We start from the raw sequence: 27,026 nt of genomic DNA on the forward strand, positions 1-27,026 counted from the left end.
CCTCCTCACTATCCTCACTGACCCTCCTCACTATCCACACTGATCCTCCTCACTATCCACACGGACCCTCCTCACTATCCACACTGACCCTCCTCACTATCCACACGGACCCTCCTCACTATCCAGAGTGACCCTCCTCACGCTCCACACTGATCCTCCTCACTATCATCACTGACCCTGCTCACTATCCTCACTGACCCTCCTCACTATCCTCACTGACCCTCCCCACTATCTACACTGACCCTCCTCACTATCCACACTGATCCTCCTCACTATCCACACTGACCCTCCTCACTATCCACACTGACCCTCCTCACTATCCACACTGACCCTCCTCACTATCCACACTGAACCTCCTCACTATCCACACGGACACTCCTCACTATCCACACTGACCCTCCTCACTATCCACACTGACCCTCCTCACTATCCACACTGATCCTCCTCACTATCCACACTGACCCTCCTCACTACCCAGAGTGACCCTCCTCACTATCCAGAGTGACCCTCCTCACTATCCACACTGAACCTCCTCACTATCCACACTGACCCTCCTCACTACCCAGAGTGACCCTCCTCACTATCCACACTGAACCTCCTCACTATCCACACTGACCCTCCTCACTATCCACACTGACCCTCCTTACTATCCTCACTGTCCCTCCTCACTATCCACACTGACCCTCCTCACTATCCACACTGACCCTCCTCACTATCCACACTGACCCTCCTCACTATCCACACTGAACCTCCTCACTATCCACACTGATCCTCCTCACTATCCACACTGACCCTCCTCACTACCCACACTGATCCTCCTCACTACCCAGAGTGACCCTCCTCACTATCCAGAGTGACCCTCCTCACTATCCACACTGAACCTCCTCACTATCCACACTGACCCTCCTCACTACCCAGAGTGACCCTCCTCACTATCCACACTGAACCTCCTCACTATCCACACTGACCCTCCTCACTATCCACACTGACCCTCCTTACTATCCTCACTGTCCCTCCTCAAAATCCACACTGACCCTCCTCACTATCCACACTGACCCTCCTCACTATCCACACTGACCCTCCTCACTATCCACACTGAACCTCCTCACTATCCACACGGACACTCCTCACTATCCACACTGACCCTCCTCACTATCCACACTGACCCTCCTCACCATTCAGAGTGACCCTCCTCACTTTCCACACTGACCCTCCTCACTATCCAGAGTAACCCTCCTCATTATCCAGAGTGACCCACCTCACTATCCACACTGACCCTCCTCACTATCCAGAGTGACCCTCCTCACGCTCCACACTGATCCTCCTCACTATCATCACTGACCCTGCTCACTATCCTCACTGACCCTCCTCACTATCCTCACTGACCCTCCTCACTATCTACACTGAACCTCCTCACTATCCACACTGACCCTCCTCACTATCCACACTGACCCTCCTCACTATCCACACTGACCCTCCTCACTCTCCACACTGACCCTCCTCACTGTCATCACTGACCCTGCTCACTATCCTCACGGACCCTCCTCACTATCCTCACTGACCCTCCTCACTATCTACACTGAACCTCCTCACTATCCACACTGACCATCCTCACTCTCCACACTGACCCTCCTCACTATCATCACTGACCCTGCTCACTATCTACACTGAACCTCCTCACTATCCACACTGACCCTCCTCACTATCCACACTGACCTTCCTCACTCTCCACACTGACCCTCCTCACTATCCACACTGACCCTCCTCACTATCCAGACTGACCCTCCTCACTATCCACACTGACCCTCCTCACTATCCTCACTGACCCTCCTCACTATCCACACTGACCCTCCTCACTAACCAGACTGACTCTCCTCACTAGCCACACTGACCCTCCTCACTATCCAGAGTGACCCTCCTCACTATCCACACTGGCCCTCCTCACTATCCACACTGACCCTCCTCACTATCCACAGTGACCCTCCTCACTATCCTCACTGACCCTCCTCACTATCCTCACTGACCCTCCTCACTATCCACACTGACCCTCCTCGCTAACCCTCCTCACTATCCACACTGACCCTCCTCACTATCCACACTGACCCTCCTCACTATCCACACTGACCCTCCTCACTATCCTCACTGACCCTCCTCACTATCCACACTGACCCTCCTCACTATCCAGAGTGACCCTCCTCACTATCCTCACTGACCCTCCTCACTATCCACACTGACCCTCCTCACTATCCACACGGACCCTCCTCACTATCATCACTGATCCTGCTCACTATCCTCACTGACCCTCCTCACTATCCTCACTGACCCTCCTCACTATCTACACTGACCCTCCTCACTATCCACACTGATCCTCCTCACTATACACACTGACCCTCCTCACTATCCAGAGTGACCCTCCTCACTATCTTCACTGACCCTCCTCACTATCCACACTGACCCTCCTCACTATCCACACGGACCCTCCTCACTATCCAGAGTGACCCTCCTCACTATCCTCACTGACCCTCCTCACTATCCACACTGACCCTCCTCACTATCCACACTGACCCTCCTCACTATCCACACTGACCCTCCTCACTATCCACACTGACCCTCCTCACTATCCTCACTGACCCTCCTCACTATCCAGAGTGACCCTCCTCACTATCCAGAGTGACCCACCTCACTATCCACACTGACCCTCCTCACTATCCAGAGTGACCCTCCTCACTATCCAGAGTGACCCTCCTCACTATCCAGAGTGACCCTCCTCACTATCCTCACTGACCCTGCTCACTAGCCTCACTGAACCTCCTCACTATCCTCACTGACCCTCCTCACTATCTACACTGACCCTCCTCACTATCCACACTGACCCTCATCACTATCCACACTGACCCTCCTCACTATCCAGCGTGACCCTCCTCACTATCCACACTGACCCTCCTCACTATCCACACTGACCCTCCTCACTACCCAGAGTGACCCTCCTCACTATCCACACTGACCCTCCTCACTATCCAGAGTGACCCTCCTCACTAACCTCACTGACCCTCCTCACTACCCAGAGTGACCCTCCTCACTATCCACACTGACCCTCCTCACTATCATCACTGACTCTCCTCACTATCCTCACTGACCCTCCTCACTATCTACACTGACCCTCCTGACTATCCACACTGATCCTCCTCACTATCCTCACTGACCCTCCTCACTATCTACACTGACCCTCCTGACTATCCACACTGATCCTCCTCACTATCCACACTGACCCTCCTCACTATCCACACTGACCCTCCTCACTATCCACACTGAGCCTCCTCACTATCCTCACTGACCCTCCTCACTATCCAGACTGACCCTCCTCACTATCCACACTGACCCTCCTCACTATCCACACTGAGCCTCCTCACTATCCACACTGACCCTCCTCACTATCCAGACTGACCCTCCTCACTATCCACACTGACCCTCCTCACTATCCTCACTGACCCTTCTCACTATCCACACTGACCCTCCTCACTATCCAGACTGACCCTCCTCACTATCCACACTGACCCTCCTCACTATCCACACTGACCCTCCTCACTACCCAGAGTGACCCTCCTCACTACCCAGAGTGACCCTCCTCACTATCCAGAGTAATCCTCCTCACTATCCACACTGAACCTCCTCACTATCCACACTGACCCTCCTCACCATCCAGAGTGACCCTCCTCACTATCCACACTGACCCTCCTCACTGTCCAGAGTGACCCTCCTCACTATCCAGAGTGACCCTCCTCACTATCCACACAGACCCTCCTCACTATCCAGACTGACCCTCCTCACTGTCCACACTGACCCTCCTCACTATCCACACTGATCCTCCTCACTATCCAAACTGACCCTCCTCACTATCCAGAGTGACCCTCCTCATTATCCACACTGGCCCTCCTCACTATCCACACTGACCCTCCTCACTATCCACACTGACCCTCCTCACTATCCTGACTGACCCTCCTCACTATCCTCACTGACCCTCCTCACTATCCACACTGACCCTCCTCACTATCCTCACTAACACTCCTCACTATCCACACTGACCCTCCTCACTACCCAGAGTGACCCTCCTCACTAACCTCACTGACCCTCCTCACTATCCACACTGGCCCTCCTCACTATCCACACTGACCCTCCTCACTACCCAGAGTGACCCTCCTCACTATCCACACTGACCCTCCTCACTATCCAGAGTGACCCTCCTCACTATCCTCACTGACCCTCCTCACTATCCACACTGATCCTCCTCACTATCCACACGGACCGTCCTCACTATCCACACTGACCCTCCTCACTATCCACACGGACCCTCCTCACTATCCAGAGTGACCCTCCTCACGCTCCACACTGATCCTCCTCACTATCATCACTGACCCTGCTCACTATCCTCACTGACCCTCCTCACTATCCTCACTGACCCTCCCCACTATCTACACTGACCCTCCTCACTATCCACACTGATCCTCCTCACTATCCACACTGACCCTCCTCACTATCCACACTGACCCTCCTCACTATCCACACTGACCCTCCTCACTATCCACACTGAACCTCCTCACTATCCACACGGACACTCCTCACTATCCACACTGACCCTCCTCACTATCCACACTGACCCTCCTCACTATCCACACTGATCCTCCTCACTATCCACACTGACCCTCCTCACTACCCAGAGTGACCCTCCTCACTATCCAGAGTGACCCTCCTCACTATCCACACTGAACCTCCTCACTATCCACACTGACTCTCCTCACTACCCAGAGTGACCCTCCTCACTATCCACACTGAACCTCCTCACTATCCACACTGACCCTCCTCACTATCCACACTGACCCTCCTCACTATCCACACTGACCCTCCTCACTATCCACACTGACCCTCCTCACTATCCACACTGACCCTCCTCACTATCCACACTGACCCTCCTCACTATCCACACTGACCCTCCTCACTATCCACACTGAACCTCCTCACTATCCACACGGACACTCCTCACTATCCACACTGACCCTCCTCACTATCCTCACTGACCCTCCTCACCATTCAGACTGACCCTCCTCACTATCCTCACTGACCCTCCTCACTATCCACACTGACCCTCCTCACCATTCAGAGTGACCCTCCTCATTATCCAGAGTGACCCACCTCACTATCCACACTGACCCTCCTCACTATCCAGAGTGACCCTCCTCACGCTCCACACTGATCCTCCTCACTATCATCACTGACCCTGCTCACTATCCTCACTGACCCTCCTCACTATCCTCACTGACCCTCCTCACTATCCACACTGACCCTCCTCACTATCCTCACTAACACTCCTCACTATCCACACTGACCCTCCTCACTACCCAGAGTGACCCTCCTCACTAACCTCACTGACCCTCCTCACTATCCACACTGACCCTCCTCACTATCCACACTGACCCTCCTCACTACCCAGAGTGACCCTCCTCACTATCCACACTGACCCTCCTCACTATCCACACTGACCCTCCTCACTATCCTCACTGACCCTCCTCACTATCCACACTGATCCTCCTCACTATCCACACGGACCCTCCTCACTATCCACACTGACCCTCCTCACTATCCACACGGACCCTCCTCACTATCCAGAGTGACCCTCCTCACGCTCCACACTGATCCTCCTCACTATCATCACTGACCCTGCTCACTATCCTCACTGACCCTCCTCACTATCCTCACTGACCCTCCCCACTATCTACACTGACCCTCCTCACTATCCACACTGATCCTCCTCACTATCCACACTGACCCTCCTCACTATCCACACTGACCCTCCTCACTATCCACACTGACCCTCCTCACTATCCACACTGAACCTCCTCACTATCCACACGGACACTCCTCACTATCCACACTGACCCTCCTCACTATCCACACTGACCCTCCTCACTATCCACACTGATCCTCCTCACTATCCACACTGACCCTCCTCACTACCCAGAGTGACCCTCCTCACTATCCAGAGTGACCCTCCTCACTATCCACACTGAACCTCCTCACTATCCACACTGACCCTCCTCACTACCCAGAGTGACCCTCCTCACTATCCACACTGAACCTCCTCACTATCCACACTGACCCTCCTCACTATCCACACTGACCCTCCTTACTATCCTCACTGTCCCTCCTCACTATCCACACTGACCCTCCTCACTATCCACACTGACCCTCCTCACTATCCACACTGACCCTCCTCACTATCCACACTGAACCTCCTCACTATCCACACTGATCCTCCTCACTATCCACACTGATCCTCCTCACTACCCAGAGTGACCCTCCTCACTATCCAGAGTGACCCTCCTCACTATCCACACTGAACCTCCTCACTATCCACACTGACCCTCCTCACTACCCAGAGTGACCCTCCTCACTATCCACACTGAACCTCCTCACTATCCACACTGACCCTCCTCACTATCCACACTGACCCTCCTTACTATCCTCACTGTCCCTCCTCAAAATCCACACTGACCCTCCTCACTATCCACACTGACCCTCCTCACTATCCACACTGACCCTCCTCACTATCCACACTGAACCTCCTCACTATCCACACGGACACTCCTCACTATCCACACTGACCCTCCTCACTATCCACACTGACCCTCCTCACCATTCAGAGTGACCCTCCTCACTTTCCACACTGACCCTCCTCACTATCCAGAGTAACGCTCCTCATTATCCAGAGTGACCCACCTCACTATCCACACTGACCCTCCTCACTATCCAGAGTGACCCTCCTCACGCTCCACACTGATCCTCCTCACTATCATCACTGACCCTGCTCACTATCCTCATTGACCCTCCTCACTATCCTCACTGAGCCTCCTCACTATCTACACTGAACCTCCTCACTATCCACACTGACCCTCCTCACTATCCACACTGACCCTCCTCACTATCCACACTGACCCTCCTCACTCTCCACACTGACCCTCCTCACTGTCATCACTGACCCTGCTCACTATCCTCACGGACCCTCCTCACTATCCTCACTGACCCTCCTCACTATCTACACTGAACCTCCTCACTATCCACACTGACCATCCTCACTCTCCACACTGACCCTCCTCACTATCATCACTGACCCTGCTCACTATCTACACTGAACCTCCTCACTATCCACACTGACCCTCCTCACTATCCACACTGACCTTCCTCACTCTCCACACTGACCCTCCTCACTATCCACACTGACCCTCCTCACTATCCAGACTGACCCTCCTCACTATCCACACTGACCCTCCTCACTATCCTCACTGACCCTCCTCACTATCCACACTGACCCTCCTCACTAACCAGACTGACTCTCCTCACTAGCCACACTGACCCTCCTCACTATCCAGAGTGACCCTCCTCACTATCCACACTGGCCCTCCTCACTATCCACACTGACCCTCCTCACTATCCACAGTGACCCTCCTCACTATCCTCACTGACCCTCCTCACTATCCTCACTGACCCTCCTCACTATCCACACTGACCCTCCTCGCTAACCCTCCTCACTATCCACACTGACCCTCCTCACTATCCACACTGACCCTCCTCACTATCCACACTGACCCTCCTCACTATCCTCACTGACCCTCCTCACTATCCACACTGACCCTCCTCACTATCCAGAGTGACCCTCCTCACTATCCTCACTGACCCTCCTCACTATCCACACTGGCCCTCCTCACTATCCACACGGACCCTCCTCACTATCATCACTGATCCTGCTCACTATCCTCACTGACCCTCCTCACTATCCTCACTGACCCTCCTCACTATCTACACTGACCCTCCTCACTATCCACACTGATCCTCCTCACTATCCACACTGACCCTCCTCACTATCCAGAGTGACCCTCCTCACTATCTTCACTGACCCTCCTCACTATCCACACTGACCCTCCTCACTATCCACACGGACCCTCCTCACTATCCAGAGTGACCCTCCTCACTATCCTCACTGACCCTCCTCACTATCCACACTGACCCTCCTCACTATCCACACTGACCCTCCTCACTATCCACACTGACCCTCCTCACTATCCACACTGACCCTCCTCACTATCCTCACTGACCCTCCTCACTATCCAGAGTGACCCTCCTCACTATCCAGAGTGACCCACCTCACTATCCACACTGACCCTCCTCACTATCCAGAGTGACCCTCCTCACTATCCAGAGTGACCCTCCTCACTATCCAGAGTGACCCTCCTCACTATCCTCACTGACCCTGCTCACTAGCCTCACTGAACCTCCTCACTATCCTCACTGACCCTCCTCACTATCTACACTGACCCTCCTCACTATCCACACTGACCCTCATCACTATCCACACTGACCCTCCTCACTATCCACACTGACCCTCCTCACTATCTACACTGACCCTCCTCACTATCTACACTGACCCTCCTCACTATCCTCACTGACCCTCCTCACTATCTACACTGACCCTCCTCACTATCCACACTGATCCTCCTCACTATCCACACTGACCCTCCTCACTATCCACACTGACCCTCCTCACTATCCAGAGTGACCCTCCTCACTATCCAGAGTGACCCTCATCACTATCCACACTGACCCTCCTCACTATCCAGAGTGACCCTCCTCACTACCCAGAGTGACCCTCCTCACTATCCAGAGTGACCCTCCTCACTATCCACACGGACCCTCCTCACTATCCACACTGACCCTCCTCACTATCCACACTGACCCTCCTCACTATCCTCACTGACCCTCCTCACTATCCAGAGTGACCCTCCTCACTATCCAGAGTGACCCTCCTCACTATCCACACTGACCCTCCTCACTATCCAGAGTGACCCTCCTCACTATCCAGAGTGACCCACCTCACTATCCACACTGATCCTCCTCACTATCCAGAGTGACCCTCCTCACGCTCCACACTGATCCTCCTCACTATCATCACTGACCCTGCTCACTATCCTCACTGACCCTCCTCACTATCCTCACTGACCCTCCTCACTATCTACACTGACCCTCCTCACTATCCACACTGATCCTCCTCACTATCCACACTGACCCTCCTCACTATCCACACTGACCCTCCTCACTATCCACACTGACCCTCCTCACTATCCTCACTGACCCTCCTCACTATCCTCACTGACCCTCCTCATTATCTACACTGACCCTCCTCACTATCCACACTGACCCTCCTCACTATCCACACTGACCCTCCTCACTATCCTCACTGACCCTCCTCACTATCCACACTGACCCTCCTCACTATCCAGAGTGACACTCCTCACTATCCACACTGGCCCTCCTCACTATCCATACTGACCCTCCTCACTATCCACACTGACCCTCCTCACTATCCTCACTGACCCTCCTCACTATCCTCACTGACCCTCCTCACTATCCACACTGTCCCTCCTCACTATCCAGAGTGACACTCCTCACTATCCTCACTGACCCTCCTCACTATCCACACTGACCCTCCTCACTATCCAGAGTGACACTCCTCACTATCCACACTGGCCCTCCTCACTATCCACACTGACCCTCCTCACTATCCACACTGACCCTCGTCACTATCCACACGGACCCTCCTCACTATCCACACTGACCCTCCTCACTATCCTCACTGACCCTCCTTACTATCCACACTGACCATCCTCACTCTCCACACTGACCCTCCTCACTATCATCACTGACCCTGCTCACTATCCTCACTGACCCTCCTCACTATCCTCACTGACCCTCCTCACTATCTACACTGAACCTCCTCACTATCCACACTGACCCTCCTCACTATCCACACTGACCACCCTCACTCTCCACACTGACCCTCCTCACTATCATCACTGACCCTGCTCACTATCTACACTGAACCTCCTCACTATCCACACTGACCCTCCTCACTATCCACACTGACCTTCCTCACTCTCCACACTGACCCTCCTCACTATCCACACTGACCCTCCTCACTATCCAGACTGACCCTCCTCACTATCCACACTGACCCTCCTCACTATCCTCACTGACCCTCCTCACTATCCACACTGACCCTCCTCACTAACCAGACTGACTCTCCTCACTAGCCACACTGACCCTCCTCACTATCCAGAGTGACCCTCCTCACTATCCACACTGGCCCTCCTCACTATCCACACTGACCCTCCTCACTATCCACAGTGACCCTCCTCACTATCCTCACTGACCCTCCTCACTATCCTCACTGACCCTCCTCACTATCCACACTGACCCTCCTCACTATCCTCACTAACCCTCCTCACTATCCACACTGACCCTCCTCAGTATCCACACTGACCCTCCTCACTATCCACACTGACCCTCCTCACTATCCACACTGACCCTCCTCACTATCCACACTGACCCTCCTCACTATCCACACTGACCCTCCTCACTATCCACACTGACCCTCCTCACTACCCAGAATGACCCTCCTCACTATCCACACTGACCCTCCTCACTATCCACACTGACCCTCCTCACTATCCACACTGACCCTCCTCACTATCCACACTGACCCTCCTCACTATCCAGAGTGACCCTCCTCACTAACCTCACTGACCCTCCTCACTATCCTCACTGACCCTCCTCACTATCTACACTGAACCTCCTCACTATCCACACTGACCCTCCTCACTATCCACACTGACCCTCCTCACTATCCAGAGTGACCCTCCTCACTAACCTCACTGACCCTCCTCACTATCCTCACTGACCCTCCTCACTATCCACACTGATCCTCCTCACTACCCAGAGTGACCCTCCTCACTATTCGCACTGACCCTCCTCACTATCCAGAGTGACCCTCCTCACTAACCTCACTGACCCTCCTCACTATCCACACTGACCCTCCTCACTATCCACACTGAACCTCCTCACTATCCAGAGTGACCCTCCTCACTATCCACACTGACCCTCCTCACTACCCAGAGTGACCCACCTCACTATCCACACTGACCCTCCTCACTATCCAGAGTGACCCTCCTCACTATCCTCACTGACCCTCCTCACTATCCACACTGATCCTCCTCACTATCCACACGGACCCTCCTCACTATCCACACTGACCCTCCTCACTATCCACACGGACCCTCCTCACTATCTAGACTGACCCTCCTCACGCTCCACACTGATCCTCCTCACTATCATCACTGACCCTGCTCACTATCCTCACTGAACCTCCTCACTATCCTCACTGACCCTCCTCACTATCTACACTGACCCTCCTCACTATCCACACTGATCCTCCTCACTATCCACACTGACCCTCCTCAGTATCCACACTGACCCACCTCACTATCCAGAGTGACCCTCCTCACTAACCTCACTGACCCTCCTCACTATCCACACTGACCCTCCTCACTATCCACACTGACCCTCCTCACTATCCAGAGTGACCCTCCTCACTATCCACACTGACCCTCCTCACTACCCAGAGTGACCCACCTCACTATCCACACTGACCCTCCTCACTATCCAGAGTGACCCTCCTCACTATCCTCACTGACCCTCCTCACTATCCACACTGATCCTCCTCACTATCCACACGGACCCTCCTCACTATTCACACTGACCCTCCTCACTATCCACACGGACCCTCCTCACTATCTAGACTGACCCTCCTCACGCTCCACACTGATCCTCCTCACTATCATCACTGACCCTGCTCACTATCCTCACTGAACCTCCTCACTATCCTCACTGACCCTCCTCACTATCTACACTGACCCTCCTCACTATCCACACTGATCCTCCTCACTATCCACACTGACCCTCCTCACTATCGACACTGACCCTCCTCACTATCCACACTGACCCTCCTCACTATTCTCACTGACCCTCCTCACTATCTACACTGACCCTCCTCACTATCCACACTGATCCTCCTCACTATCCACACTGACCCTCCTCACTATCCACACTGACCCTCCTCACTATCCACACTGACCCTCCTCACTATCCACACTGACCATCCTCACTATCCACACTGATCCTCCTCACTATCCACACGGACCCTCCTCACTATCCACACTGATCCTCCTCACTATCCACACGGACGCTCCTCACTATCCACACTGACCCTCCTCACTATGCAGACGGACCCTCCTCACTATCCACACTGACCCTCCTCACTATCCACACTGACCCTCCTCACTATCCTCACTGACCCTCCTCACTATCCACACTGACCCTCCTCACTATCCACACGGACCCTCCTCACTATCTAGACTGACCCTCCTCACGCTCCACACTGATCCTCCTCACTATCATCACTGACCCTGCTCACTATCCTCACTGAACCTCCTCACTATCCTCACTGACCCTCCTCACTATCTACACTGACCCTCCTCACTATCCACACTGATCCTCCTCACTATCCACACTGACCCTCCTCACTATCGACACTGACCCTCCTCACTATCCACACTGACCCTCCTCACTATCCTCACTGACCCTCCTCACTATCTACACTGACCCTCCTCACTATCCACACTGATCCTCCTCACAATGCACACTGACCCTCCTCACTACCCACACTGACCCTCCTCACTATCCAGAGTGACCCTCCTCACTACCCAGAGTGACCCTCCTCACTATCCAGAGTGACCCTCCTCACTATCCACACTGAACCTCCTCACTATCCACACGGACCCTCCTCACTATCCACACTGACCCTCCTCACTATCCACACTGACCCTCCTCACTATCCTCACTGACCCTCCTCACTATCCAGAGTGACCCTCCTCACTATCCAGAGTGACCCACCTCACTATCCACACTGATCCTCCTCACTATCCAGAGTGACCCTCCTCACGCTCCACACTGATCCTCCTCACTATCATCACTGACCCTGCTCACTATCCTCACTGACCCTCCTCACTATCCTCACTGACCCTCCTCACTATCTACACTGACCCTCCTCACTATCCACACTGATCCTCCTCACTATCCACACTGACCCTCCTCACTATCCACACTGACCCTCCTCACTATCCACACTGACCCTCCTCACTATCCTCACTGACCCTCATCACTATCCTCACTGACCCTCCTCACTATCTACACTGACCCTCCTCACTATCCACACTGACCCTCCTCACTATCCACACTGACCCTCCTCACTATCCTCACTGACCCTCCTCACTATCCACACTGACCCTCCTCACTATCCAGAGTGACAATCCTCACTATCCACACTGGCCCTGCTCACTATCCACACTGACCCTCCTCACTATCCACACTGACCCTCCTCACTATCCTCACTGACCCTCCTCACTATCCTCACTGACCCTCCTCACTATCCACACTGACACTCCTCACTATCCAGAGTGACACTCCTCACTATCCTCACTGACCCTCCTCACTATCCACACTGACCCTCCTCACTATCCAGAGTGACACTCCTCACTATCCACACTGGCCCTCCTCACTATCCACACTGACCCTCCTCACTATCCACACTGACCCTCCACACTATCCTCACTGACACTCCTTACTATCCACACTGACCCTCCTCACTATCCACACTGACCCTCCTCACTATCCACACTGACCCTCCTCACTGTCCACACTGACCCTCCTCACTATCCACACTGACCCTCGTCACTATCCACACGGACCCTCCTCACTATCCACACTGACCCTCCTCACTATCCTCACTGACCCTCCTTACTATCCACACTGACCCTCCTCACTATCCACACTGACCCTCCTCACTATCCACACTGACCCTCCTCACTGTCCACACTGACCCTCCTCACTATCCACACTGACCCTCGTCACTATCCACACGGACCCTCCTCACTATCCACACTGACCCTCCTCACTATCCACACTGACCCTCCTCACTATCCACACGGACCCTCCTCACTATCCACACTGACCCTCCTCACTATCGTCACTGACCCTCCTCACTATCCACACTGATCCTCCTCACTATCCACACGGACCCTCCTCACTATCCACACTGACCCTCCTCACTATCCACACTGATCCTCCTCACGCTCCACACTGATCCTCCTCACTATCATCACTGACACTGCTCACTATCCTCACTGACCCTCCTCACTATCCTCACTGACCCTCCTCACTATCTACACTGACCCTCCTCACTATCCACACTGATCCTCCTCACTATCCACACTGACCCTCCTCACTATCCACACTGACCCTCCTCACTATCCACACTGACCCTCCTCACTATCCACACTGACCTTCCTCACTATCCACACTGATCCTCCTCACTATCCACACGGACCCACCTCACTATCCACACTGATCCTCCTCACTATCCACACGGACCCTCCTCACTATCCACACTGACCCTCCTCACTATCCACACGGACCCTCCTCACTATCCACACTGACCCTCCTCACTATCCACACTGACCCTCCTCACTATCCTCACTGACCCTCCTCACTATCCACACTGACCCTGCTCACTATCCACACGGACCCTCCTCACTACCTAGACTGACCCTCCTCACGCTCCACACTGATCCTCCTCACTATCATCACTGACCCTGCTCACTATCCTCACTGAACCTCCTCACTATCCTCACTGACCCTCCTCACTATCTACACTGACCCTCCTCACTATCCACACTGATCCTCCTCACTATCCACACTGACCCTCCTCACTATCGACACTGACCCTCCTCACTATCCACACTGACCCTCCTCACTATCCTCACTGACCCTCCTCACTATCTACACTGACCCTCCTCACTATCCACACTGATCCTCCTCACTATCCACACTGACCCTCCTCACTACCCACACTGACCCTCCTCACTATCCAGAGTGACCCTCCTCACTACCCAGAGTGACCCTCCTCACTATCCAGAGTGACCCTCCTCACTATCCACACTGAACCTCCTCACTATCCACACGGACCCTCCTCACTATCCACACTGACCCTCCTCACTATCCACACTGACCCTCCTCACTATCCTCACTGACCCTCCTCACTATCCAGAGTGACCCTCCTCAGTATCCACACTGACCCACCTCACTATCCAGAGTGACCCTCCTCACTAACCTCACTGACCCTCCTCACTATCCACACTGACCCTCCTCACTATCCACACTGACCCTCCTCACTATCCAGAGTGACCCTCCTCACTATCCACACTGACCGTCCTCACTACCCAGAGTGACCCACCTCACTATCCACACTGACCCTCCTCACTATCCAGAGTGACCCTCCTCACTATCCTCACTGACCCTCCTCATTATCCACACTGATCCTCCTCACTATCCACACGGACCCTCCTCACTATCTAGACTGACCCTCCTCACGCTCCACACTGATCCTCCTCACTATCATCACTGACCCTGCTCACTATCCTCACTGAACCTCCTCACTATCCTCACTGACCCTCCTCACTATCTACACTGACCCTCCTCACTATCCACACTGATCCTCCTCACTATCCACACTGACCCTCCTCACTATCGACACTGACCCTCCTCACTATCCACACTGACCCTCCTCACTATTCTCACTGACCCTCCTCACTATCTACACTGACCCTCCTCACTATCCACACTGATCCTCCTCACTATCCACACTGACCCTCCTCACTATCCACACTGACCCTCCTCACTATCCACACTGACCCTCCTCACTATCCACACTGACCTTCCTCACTATCCACACTGATCCTCCTCACTATCCACACGGACCCTCCTCACTATCCACACTGATCCTCCTCACTATCCACACGGACCCTCCTCACTATCTACACTGACCCTCCTCACTATGCACACGGACCCTCCTCACTATCCACACTGACCCTCCTCACTATCCACACTGACCCTCCTCACTATCCTCACTGACCCTCCTCACTATCCACACTGACCCTCCTCACTATCCACACGGACCCTCCTCACTATCTAGACTGACCCTCCTCACGCTCCACACTGATCCTCCTCACTATCATCACTGACCCTGCTCACTATCCTCACTGAACCTCCTCACTATCCTCACTGACCCTCCTCACTATCTACACTGACCCTCCTCACTATCCACACTGATCCTCCTCACTATCCACACTGACCCTCCTCACTATCGACACTGACCCTCCTCACTATCCACACTGACCCTCCTCACTATCCTCACTGACCCTCCTCACTATCTACACTGACCCTCCTCACTATCCACACTGATCCTCCTCACAATCCACACTGACCCTCCTCACTACCCACACTGACCCTCCTCACTATCCAGAGTGACCCTCCTCACTACCCAGAGTGACCCTCCTCACTATCCAGAGTGACCCTCCTCACTATCCACACTGAACCTCCTCACTATCCACACGGACCCTCCTCACTATCCACACTGACCCTCCTCACTATCCACACTGACCCTCCTCACTATCATCACTGACCCTCCTCACTATCCAGAGTGACCCTCCTCACGATCCAGAGTGACCCACCTCACTATCCACACTGATCCTCCTCACTATCCAGAGTGACCCTCCTCACGCTCCACACTGATCCTCCTCACTATCATCACTGACCCTGCTCACTATCCTCACTGACCCTCCTCACTATCCTCACTGACCCTCCTCACTATCTACACTGACCCTCCTCACTATCCACACGGACCCTCCTCACTATCCACACTGACCCTCCTCACTATCCACACTGACCCTCCTCACTATCCTCACTGACCCTCCTCACTATCCACACTGACCCTGCTCACTATCCACACGGACCCTCCTCACTACCTAGACTGACCCTCCTCACGCTCCACACTGATCCTCCTCACTATCATCACTGACCCTGCTCACTATCCTCACTGAACCTCCTCACTATCCTCACTGACCCTCCTCACTATCTACACTGACCCTCCTCACTATCCACACTGATCCTCCTCACTATCCACACTGACCCTCCTCACTATCGACACTGACCCTCCTCACTATCCACACTGACCCTCCTCACTATCCTCACTGACCCTCCTCACTATCTACACTGACCCTCCTCACTATCCACACTGATCCTCCTCACTATCCACACTGACCCTCCTCACTACCCACACTGACCCTCCTCACTATCCAGAGTGACCCTCCTCACTACCCAGAGTGACCCTCCTCACTATCCAGAGTGACCCTCCTCACTATCCACACTGAACCTCCTCACTATCCACACGGACCCTCCTCACTATCCACACTGACCCTCCTCACTATCCACACTGACCCTCCTCACGATCCTCACTGACCCTCCTCACTATCCAGAGTGACCCTCCTCAGTATCCACACTGACCCACCTCACTATCCAGAGTGACCCTCCTCACTAACCTCACTGACCCTCCTCACTATCCACACTGACCCTCCTCACTATCCACACTGACCCTCCTCACTATCCAGAGTGACCCTCCTCACTATCCACACTGACCGTCCTCACTACCCAGAGTGACCCACCTCACTATCCACACTGACCCTCCTCACTATCCAGAGTGACCCTCCTCACTATCCTCACTGACCCTCCTCATTATCCACACTGATCCTCCTCACTATCCACACGGACCCTCCTCACTATCTAGACTGACCCTCCTCACGCTCCACACTGATCCTCCTCACTATCATCACTGACCCTGCTCACTATCCTCACTGAACCTCCTCACTATCCTCACTGACCCTCCTCACTATCTACACTGACCCTCCTCACTATCCACACTGATCCTCCTCACTATCCACACTGACCCTCCTCACTATCGACACTGACCCTCCTCACTATCCACACTGACCCTCCTCACTATTCTCACTGACCCTCCTCACTATCTACACTGACCCTCCTCACTATCCACACTGATCCTCCTCTCTATCCACACTGACCCTCCTCACTATCCACACTGACCCTCCTCACTATCCACACTGACCCTCCTCACTATCCACACTGACCTTCCTCACTATCCACACTGATCCTCCTCACTATCCACACGGACCCTCCTCACTATCCACACTGATCCTCCTCACTATCCACACGGACCCTCCTCACTATCTACACTGACCCTCCTCACTATGCACACGGACCCTCCTCACTATCCACACTGACCCTCCTCACTATCCACACTGACCCTCCTCACTATCCACACGGACCCTCCTCACTATCTAGACTGACCCTCCTCACGCTCCACACTGATCCTCCTCACTATCATCACTGACCCTGCTCACTATCCTCACTGAACCTCCTCACTATCCTCACTGACCCTCCTCACTATCTACACTGACCCTCCTCACTATCCACACTGATCCTCCTCACTATCCACACTGACCCTCCTCACTATCGACACTGACCCTCCTCACTATCCACACTGACCCTCCTCACTATCCTCACTGACCCTCCTCACTATCTACACTGACCCTCCTCACTATCCACACTGATCCTCCTCACAATCCACACTGACCCTCCTCACTACCCACACTGACCCTCCTCACTATCCAGAGTGGCCCTCCTCACTACCCAGAGTGACCCTCCTCACTATCCAGAGTGACCCTCCTCACTATCCACACTGAACCTCCTCACTATCCACACGGACCCTCCTCACTATCCACACTGACCCTCCTCACTATCCACACTGACCCTCCTCACTATCATCACTGACCCTCCTCACTATCCAGAGTGACCCTCCTCACTATCCAGAGTGACCCACCTCACTATCCACACTGATCCTCCTCACTATCCAGAGTGACCCTCCTCACGCTCCACACTGATCCTCCTCACTATCATCACTGACCCTGCTCACTATCCTCACTGACCCTCCTCACTATCCTCACTGACCCTCCTCACTATCTACACTGACCCTCCTCACTATCCACACTGATCCTCCTCACTATCCACACTGACCCTCCTCACTATCCACACTGACCCTCCTCACTATCCACACTGACCCTGCTCACTATCCTCACTGACCCTCATCACTATCCTCACTGACCCTCCTCACTATCTACACTGACCCTCCTCACTATCCACACTGACCCTCCTCACTATCCACACTGACCCTCCTCACTATCCTCACTGACCCTCCTCACTATCCACACTGACCCTCCTCACTATCCAGAGTGACCCTCCTCACTATCCACACTGAACCTCCTCACTATCCACACGGACCCTCCTCACTATCCACACTGACCCTCCTCACTATCCACACTGACCCTCCTCACTATCATCACTGACCCTCCTCACTATCCAGAGTGACCCTCCTCACTATCCAGAGTGACCCACCTCACTATCCACACTGATCCTCCTCACTATCCAGAGTGACCCTCCTCACGCTCCACACTGATCCTCCTCACTATCATCACTGACCCTGCTCACTATCCTCACTGACCCTCCTCACTATCCTCACTGACCCTCCTCACTATCTACACTGACCCTCCTCACTATCCACACGGACCCTCCTCACTATCCACACTGACCCTCCTCACTATCCACACTGACCCTCCTCACTATCCTCACTGACCCTCCTCACTATCCACACTGACCCTGCTCACTATCCACACGGACCCTCCTCACTACCTAGACTGACCCTCCTCACGCTCCACACTGATCCTCCTCACTATCATCACTGACCCTGCTCACTATCCTCACTGAACCTCCTCACTATCCTCACTGACCCTCCTCACTATCTACACTGACCCTCCTCACTATCCACACTGATCCTCCTCACTATCCACACTGACCCTCCTCACTATCGACACTGACCCTCCTCACTATCCACACTGACCCTCCTCACTATCCTCACTGACCCTCCTCACTATCTACACTGACCCTCCTCACTATCCACACTGATCCTCCTCACTATCCACACTGACCCTCCTCACTACCCACACTGACCCTCCTCACTATCCAGAGTGACCCTCCTCACTACCCAGAGTGACCCTCCTCACTATCCAGAGTGACCCTCCTCACTATCCACACTGAACCTCCTCACTATCCACACGGACCCTCCTCACTATCCACACTGACCCTCCTCACTATCCACACTGACCCTCCTCACGATCCTCACTGACCCTCCTCACTATCCAGAGTGACCCTCCTCAGTATCCACACTGACCCACCTCACTATCCAGAGTGACCCTCCTCACTAACCTCACTGACCCTCCTCACTATCCACACTGACCCTCCTCACTATCCACACTGACCCTCCTCACTATCCAGAGTGACCCTCCTCACTATCCACACTGACCGTCCTCACTACCCAGAGTGACCCACCTCACTATCCACACTGACCCTCCTCACTATCCAGAGTGACCCTCCTCACTATCCTCACTGACCCTCCTCATTATCCACACTGATCCTCCTCACTATCCACACGGACCCTCCTCACTATCTAGACTGACCCTCCTCACGCTCCACACTGATCCTCCTCACTATCATCACTGACCCTGCTCACTATCCTCACTGAACCTCCTCACTATCCTCACTGACCCTCCTCACTATCTACACTGACCCTCCTCACTATCCACACTGATCCTCCTCACTATCCACACTGACCCTCCTCACTATCGACACTGACCCTCCTCACTATCCACACTGACCCTCCTCACTATTCTCACTGACCCTCCTCACTATCTACACTGACCCTCCTCACTATCCACACTGATCCTCCTCTCTATCCACACTGACCCTCCTCACTATCCACACTGACCCTCCTCACTATCCACACTGACCCTCCTCACTATCCACACTGACCTTCCTCACTATCCACACTGATCCTCCTCACTATCCACACGGACCCTCCTCACTATCCACACTGATCCTCCTCACTATCCACACGGACCCTCCTCACTATCTACACTGACCCTCCTCACTATGCACACGGACCCTCCTCACTATCCACACTGACCCTCCTCACTATCCACACTGACCCTCCTCACTATCCACACGGACCCTCCTCACTATCTAGACTGACCCTCCTCACGCTCCACACTGATCCTCCTCACTATCATCACTGACCCTGCTCACTATCCTCACTGAACCTCCTCACTATCCTCACTGACCCTCCTCACTATCTACACTGACCCTCCTCACTATCCACACTGATCCTCCTCACTATCCACACTGACCCTCCTCACTATCGACACTGACCCTCCTCACTATCCACACTGACCCTCCTCACTATCCTCACTGACCCTCCTCACTATCTACACTGACCCTCCTCACTATCCACACTGATCCTCCTCACAATCCACACTGACCCTCCTCACTACCCACACTGACCCTCCTCACTATCCAGAGTGGCCCTCCTCACTACCCAGAGTGACCCTCCTCACTATCCAGAGTGACCCTCCTCACTATCCACACTGAACCTCCTCACTATCCACACGGACCCTCCTCACTATCCACACTGACCCTCCTCACTATCCACACTGACCCTCCTCACTATCATCACTGACCCTCCTCACTATCCAGAGTGACCCTCCTCACTATCCAGAGTGACCCACCTCACTATCCACACTGATCCTCCTCACTATCCAGAGTGACCCTCCTCACGCTCCACACTGATCCTCCTCACTATCATCACTGACCCTGCTCACTATCCTCACTGACCCTCCTCACTATCCTCACTGACCCTCCTCACTATCTACACTGACCCTCCTCACTATCCACACTGATCCTCCTCACTATCCACACTGACCCTCCTCACTATCCACACTGACCCTCCTCACTATCCACACTGACCCTGCTCACTATCCTCACTGACCCTCATCACTATCCTCACTGACCCTCCTCACTATCTACACTGACCCTCCTCACTATCCACACTGACCCTCCTCACTATCCACACTGACCCTCCTCACTATCCTCACTGACCCTCCTCACTATCCACACTGACCCTCCTCACTATCCAGAGTGACCCTCCTCACTATCCACACTGAACCTCCTCACTATCCACACGGACCCTCCTCACTATCCACACTGACCCTCCTCACTATCCACACTGACCCTCCTCACTATCATCACTGACCCTCCTCACTATCCAGAGTGACCCTCCTCACTATCCAGAGTGACCCACCTCACTATCCACACTGATCCTCCTCACTATCCAGAGTGACCCTCCTCACGCTCCACACTGATCCTCCTCACTATCATCACTGACCCTGCTCACTATCCTCACTGACCCTCCTCACTATCCTCACTGACCCTCCTCACTATCTACACTGACCCTCCTCACTATCCACACGGACCCTCCTCACTATCCACACTGACCCTCCTCACTATCCACACTGACCCTCCTCACTATCCTCACTGACCCTCCTCACTATCCACACTGACCCTGCTCACTATCCACACGGACCCTCCTCACTACCTAGACTGACCCTCCTCACGCTCCACACTGATCCTCCTCACTATCATCACTGACCCTGCTCACTATCCTCACTGAACCTCCTCACTATCCTCACTGACCCTCCTCACTATCTACACTGACCCTCCTCACTATCCACACTGATCCTCCTCACTATCCACACTGACCCTCCTCACTATCGACACTGACCCTCCTCACTATCCACACTGACCCTCCTCACTATCCTCACTGACCCTCCTCACTATCTACACTGACCCTCCTCACTATCCACACTGATCCTCCTCACTATCCACACTGACCCTCCTCACTACCCACACTGACCCTCCTCACTATCCAGAGTGACCCTCCTCACTACCCAGAGTGACCCTCCTCACTATCCAGAGTGACCCTCCTCACTATCCACACTGAACCTCCTCACTATCCACACGGACCCTCCTCACTATCCACACTGACCCTCCTCACTATCCACACTGACCCTCCTCACGATCCTCACTGACCCTCCTCACTATCCAGAGTGACCCTCCTCAGTATCCACACTGACCCACCTCACTATCCAGAGTGACCCTCCTCACTAACCTCACTGACCCTCCTCACTATCCACACTGACCCTCCTCACTATCCACACTGACCCTCCTCACTATCCAGAGTGACCCTCCTCACTATCCACACTGACCGTCCTCACTACCCAGAGTGACCCACCTCACTATCCACACTGACCCTCCTCACTATCCAGAGTGACCCTCCTCACTATCCTCACTGACCCTCCTCATTATCCACACTGATCCTCCTCACTATCCACACGGACCCTCCTCACTATCTAGACTGACCCTCCTCACGCTCCACACTGATCCTCCTCACTATCATCACTGACCCTGCTCACTATCCTCACTGAACCTCCTCACTATCCTCACTGACCCTCCTCACTATCTACACTGACCCTCCTCACTATCCACACTGATCCTCCTCACTATCCACACTGACCCTCCTCACTATCGACACTGACCCTCCTCACTATCCACACTGACCCTCCTCACTATTCTCACTGACCCTCCTCACTATCTACACTGACCCTCCTCACTATCCACACTGATCCTCCTCTCTATCCACACTGACCCTCCTCACTATCCACACTGACCCTCCTCACTATCCACACTGACCCTCCTCACTATCCACACTGACCTTCCTCACTATCCACACTGATCCTCCTCACTATCCACACGGACCCTCCTCACTATCCACACTGATCCTCCTCACTATCCACACGGACCCTCCTCACTATCTACACTGACCCTCCTCACTATGCACACGGACCCTCCTCACTATCCACACTGACCCTCCTCACTATCCACACTGACCCTCCTCACTATCCACACGGACCCTCCTCACTATCTAGACTGACCCTCCTCACGCTCCACACTGATCCTCCTCACTATCATCACTGACCCTGCTCACTATCCTCACTGAACCTCCTCACTATCCTCACTGACCCTCCTCACTATCTACACTGACCCTCCTCACTATCCACACTGATCCTCCTCACTATCCACACTGACCCTCCTCACTATCGACACTGACCCTCCTCACTATCCACACTGACCCTCCTCACTATCCTCACTGACCCTCCTCACTATCTACACTGACCCTCCTCACTATCCACACTGATCCTCCTCACAATCCACACTGACCCTCCTCACTACCCACACTGACCCTCCTCACTATCCAGAGTGGCCCTCCTCACTACCCAGAGTGACCCTCCTCACTATCCAGAGTGACCCTCCTCACTATCCACACTGAACCTCCTCACTATCCACACGGACCCTCCTCACTATCCACACTGACCCTCCTCACTATCCACACTGACCCTCCTCACTATCATCACTGACCCTCCTCACTATCCAGAGTGACCCTCCTCACTATCCAGAGTGACCCACCTCACTATCCACACTGATCCTCCTCACTATCCAGAGTGACCCTCCTCACGCTCCACACTGATCCTCCTCACTATCATCACTGACCCTGCTCACTATCCTCACTGACCCTCCTCACTATCCTCACTGACCCTCCTCACTATCTACACTGACCCTCCTCACTATCCACACTGATCCTCCTCACTATCCACACTGACCCTCCTCACTATCCACACTGACCCTCCTCACTATCCACACTGACCCTGCTCACTATCCTCACTGACCCTCATCACTATCCTCACTGACCCTCCTCACTATCTACACTGACCCTCCTCACTATCCACACTGACCCTCCTCACTATCCACACTGACCCTCCTCACTATCCTCACTGACCCTCCTCACTATCCACACTGACCCTCCTCACTATCCAGAGTGACACTCCTCACTATCCACACTGGCCCTCCTCACTATCCACACTGACCCTCCTCACTATCCACACTGACCCTCCTCACTATCCTCACTGACCCTCCTCACTATCCTCACTGACCCTCCTCACTATCCACACTGACCCTCCTCACTATCCAGAGTGACACTCCTCACTATCCTCACTGACCCTCCTCACTATCCACACTGACCCTCCTCACTATCCAGAGTGACACTCCTCACTATCCACACTGGCCCTCCTCACTATCCACACTGACCCTCCTCACTATCCACACTGACCCTCCACACTATCCTCACTGACCCTCCTTACTATCCACACTGACCCTCCTCACTATCCACACTGACCCTCCTCACTATCCACACTGACCCTCCTCACTGTCCACACTGACCCTCCTCACTATCCACACTGACCCTCGTCACTATCCACACGGACCCTCCTCACTATCCACACTGACCCTCCTCACTATCCTCACTGACCCTCCTTACTATCCACACTGACCCTCCTCACTATCCACACTGACCCTCCTCACTATCCACACTGACCCTCCTCACTGTCCACACTGACCCTCCTCACTATCCACAGTGACCCTCGTCACTATCCACACGGACCCTCCTCACTATCCACACTGACCCTCCTCACTATCCACACTGACCCTCCTCACTATCCACACGGACCCTCCTCACTATCCACACTGACCCTCCTCACTATCGTCACTGACCCTCCTCACTATCCACACTGATCCTCCTCACTATCCACACGGACCCTCCTCACTATCCACACTGACCCTCCTCACTATCCACACTGATCCTCCTCACGCTCCACACTGATCCTCCTCACTATCATCACTGACACTGCTCACTATCCTCACTGACCCTCCTCACTATCCTCACTGACCCTCCTCACTATCTACACTGACCCTCCTCACTATCCACACTGATCCTCCTCACTATCCACACTGACCCTCCTCACTATCCACACTGACCCTCCTCACTATCCACACTGACCCTCCTCACTATCCACACTGACCTTCCTCACTATCCACACTGATCCTCCTCACTATCCACACGGACCCACCTCACTATCCACACTGATCCTCCTCACTATCCACACGGATCCTCCTCACTATCCACACTGACCCTCCTCACTATCCACACGGACCCTCCTCACTATCCACACTGACCCTCCTCACTATCCACACTGACCCTCCTCACTATCCTCACTGACCCTCCTCACTATCCACACTGACCCTCCTCACTATCCACACGGACCCTCCTCACTATCTAGACTGACCCTCCTCACGCTCCACACTGATCCTCCTCACTATCATCACTGACCCTGCTCACTATCCTCACTGAACCTCCTCACTATCCTCACTGACCCTCCTCACTATCTACACTGACCCTCCTCACTATCCACACTGATCCTCCTCACTATCCACACTGACCCTCCTCACTATCGACACTGACCCTCCTCACTATCCACACTGACCCTCCTCACTATCCTCACTGACCCTCCTCACTATCTACACTGACCCTCCTCACTATCCACACTGATCCTCCTCACTATCCACACTGACCCTCCTCACTACCCACACTGACCCTCCTCACTATCCAGAGTGACCCTCCTCACTACCCAGAGTGACCCTCCTCACTATCCAGAGTGACCCTCCTCACTATCCACACTGAACCTCCTCACTATCCACACGGACCCTCCTCACTATCCACACTGACCCTCCTCACTATCCACACTGACCCTCCTCACTATCCTCACTGACCCTCCTCACTATCCAGAGTGACCCTCCTCACTATCCAGAGTGACCCACCTCACTATCCACACTGATCCTCCTCACTATCCAGAGTGACCCTCCTCACGCTCCACACTGATCCTCCTCACTATCATCACTGACCCTGCTCACTATCCTCACTGACCCTCCTCACTATCCTCACTGACCCTCCTCACTATCTACACTGACCCTCCTCACTATCCACACTGATCCTCCTCACTATCCACACTGACCCTCCTCACTATCCACACTGACCCTCCTCACTATCCACACTGACCCTCCTCACTATCCTCACTGACCCTCATCACTATCCTCACTGACCCTCCTCACTATCTACACTGACCCTCCTCACTATCCACACTGACCCTCCTCACTATCCACACTGACCCTCCTCACTATCCTCACTGACCCTCCTCACTATCCACACTGACCCTCCTCACTATCCAGAGTGACACTCCTCACTATCCACACTGGCCCTCCTCACTATCCACACTGACCCTCCT

At 53.9% G+C, this 27,026-nt stretch overlaps 1 protein-coding gene across 1 annotated transcript in view; it reads left to right on the forward strand.

The window, feature by feature from the left end:
* The window catches only part of adgrg4a (adhesion G protein-coupled receptor G4a), a 721,014-nt gene that overhangs the window by 609,013 nt on the left and 84,975 nt on the right, over positions 1-27,026 (forward strand). The window lies entirely within an intron of this gene.

This window comes from Scyliorhinus torazame, chromosome 5 (assembly GCF_047496885.1).
Source record: "Scyliorhinus torazame isolate Kashiwa2021f chromosome 5, sScyTor2.1, whole genome shotgun sequence".
In the NCBI taxonomy this organism is placed as follows: domain Eukaryota; kingdom Metazoa; phylum Chordata; class Chondrichthyes; order Carcharhiniformes; family Scyliorhinidae; genus Scyliorhinus; species Scyliorhinus torazame.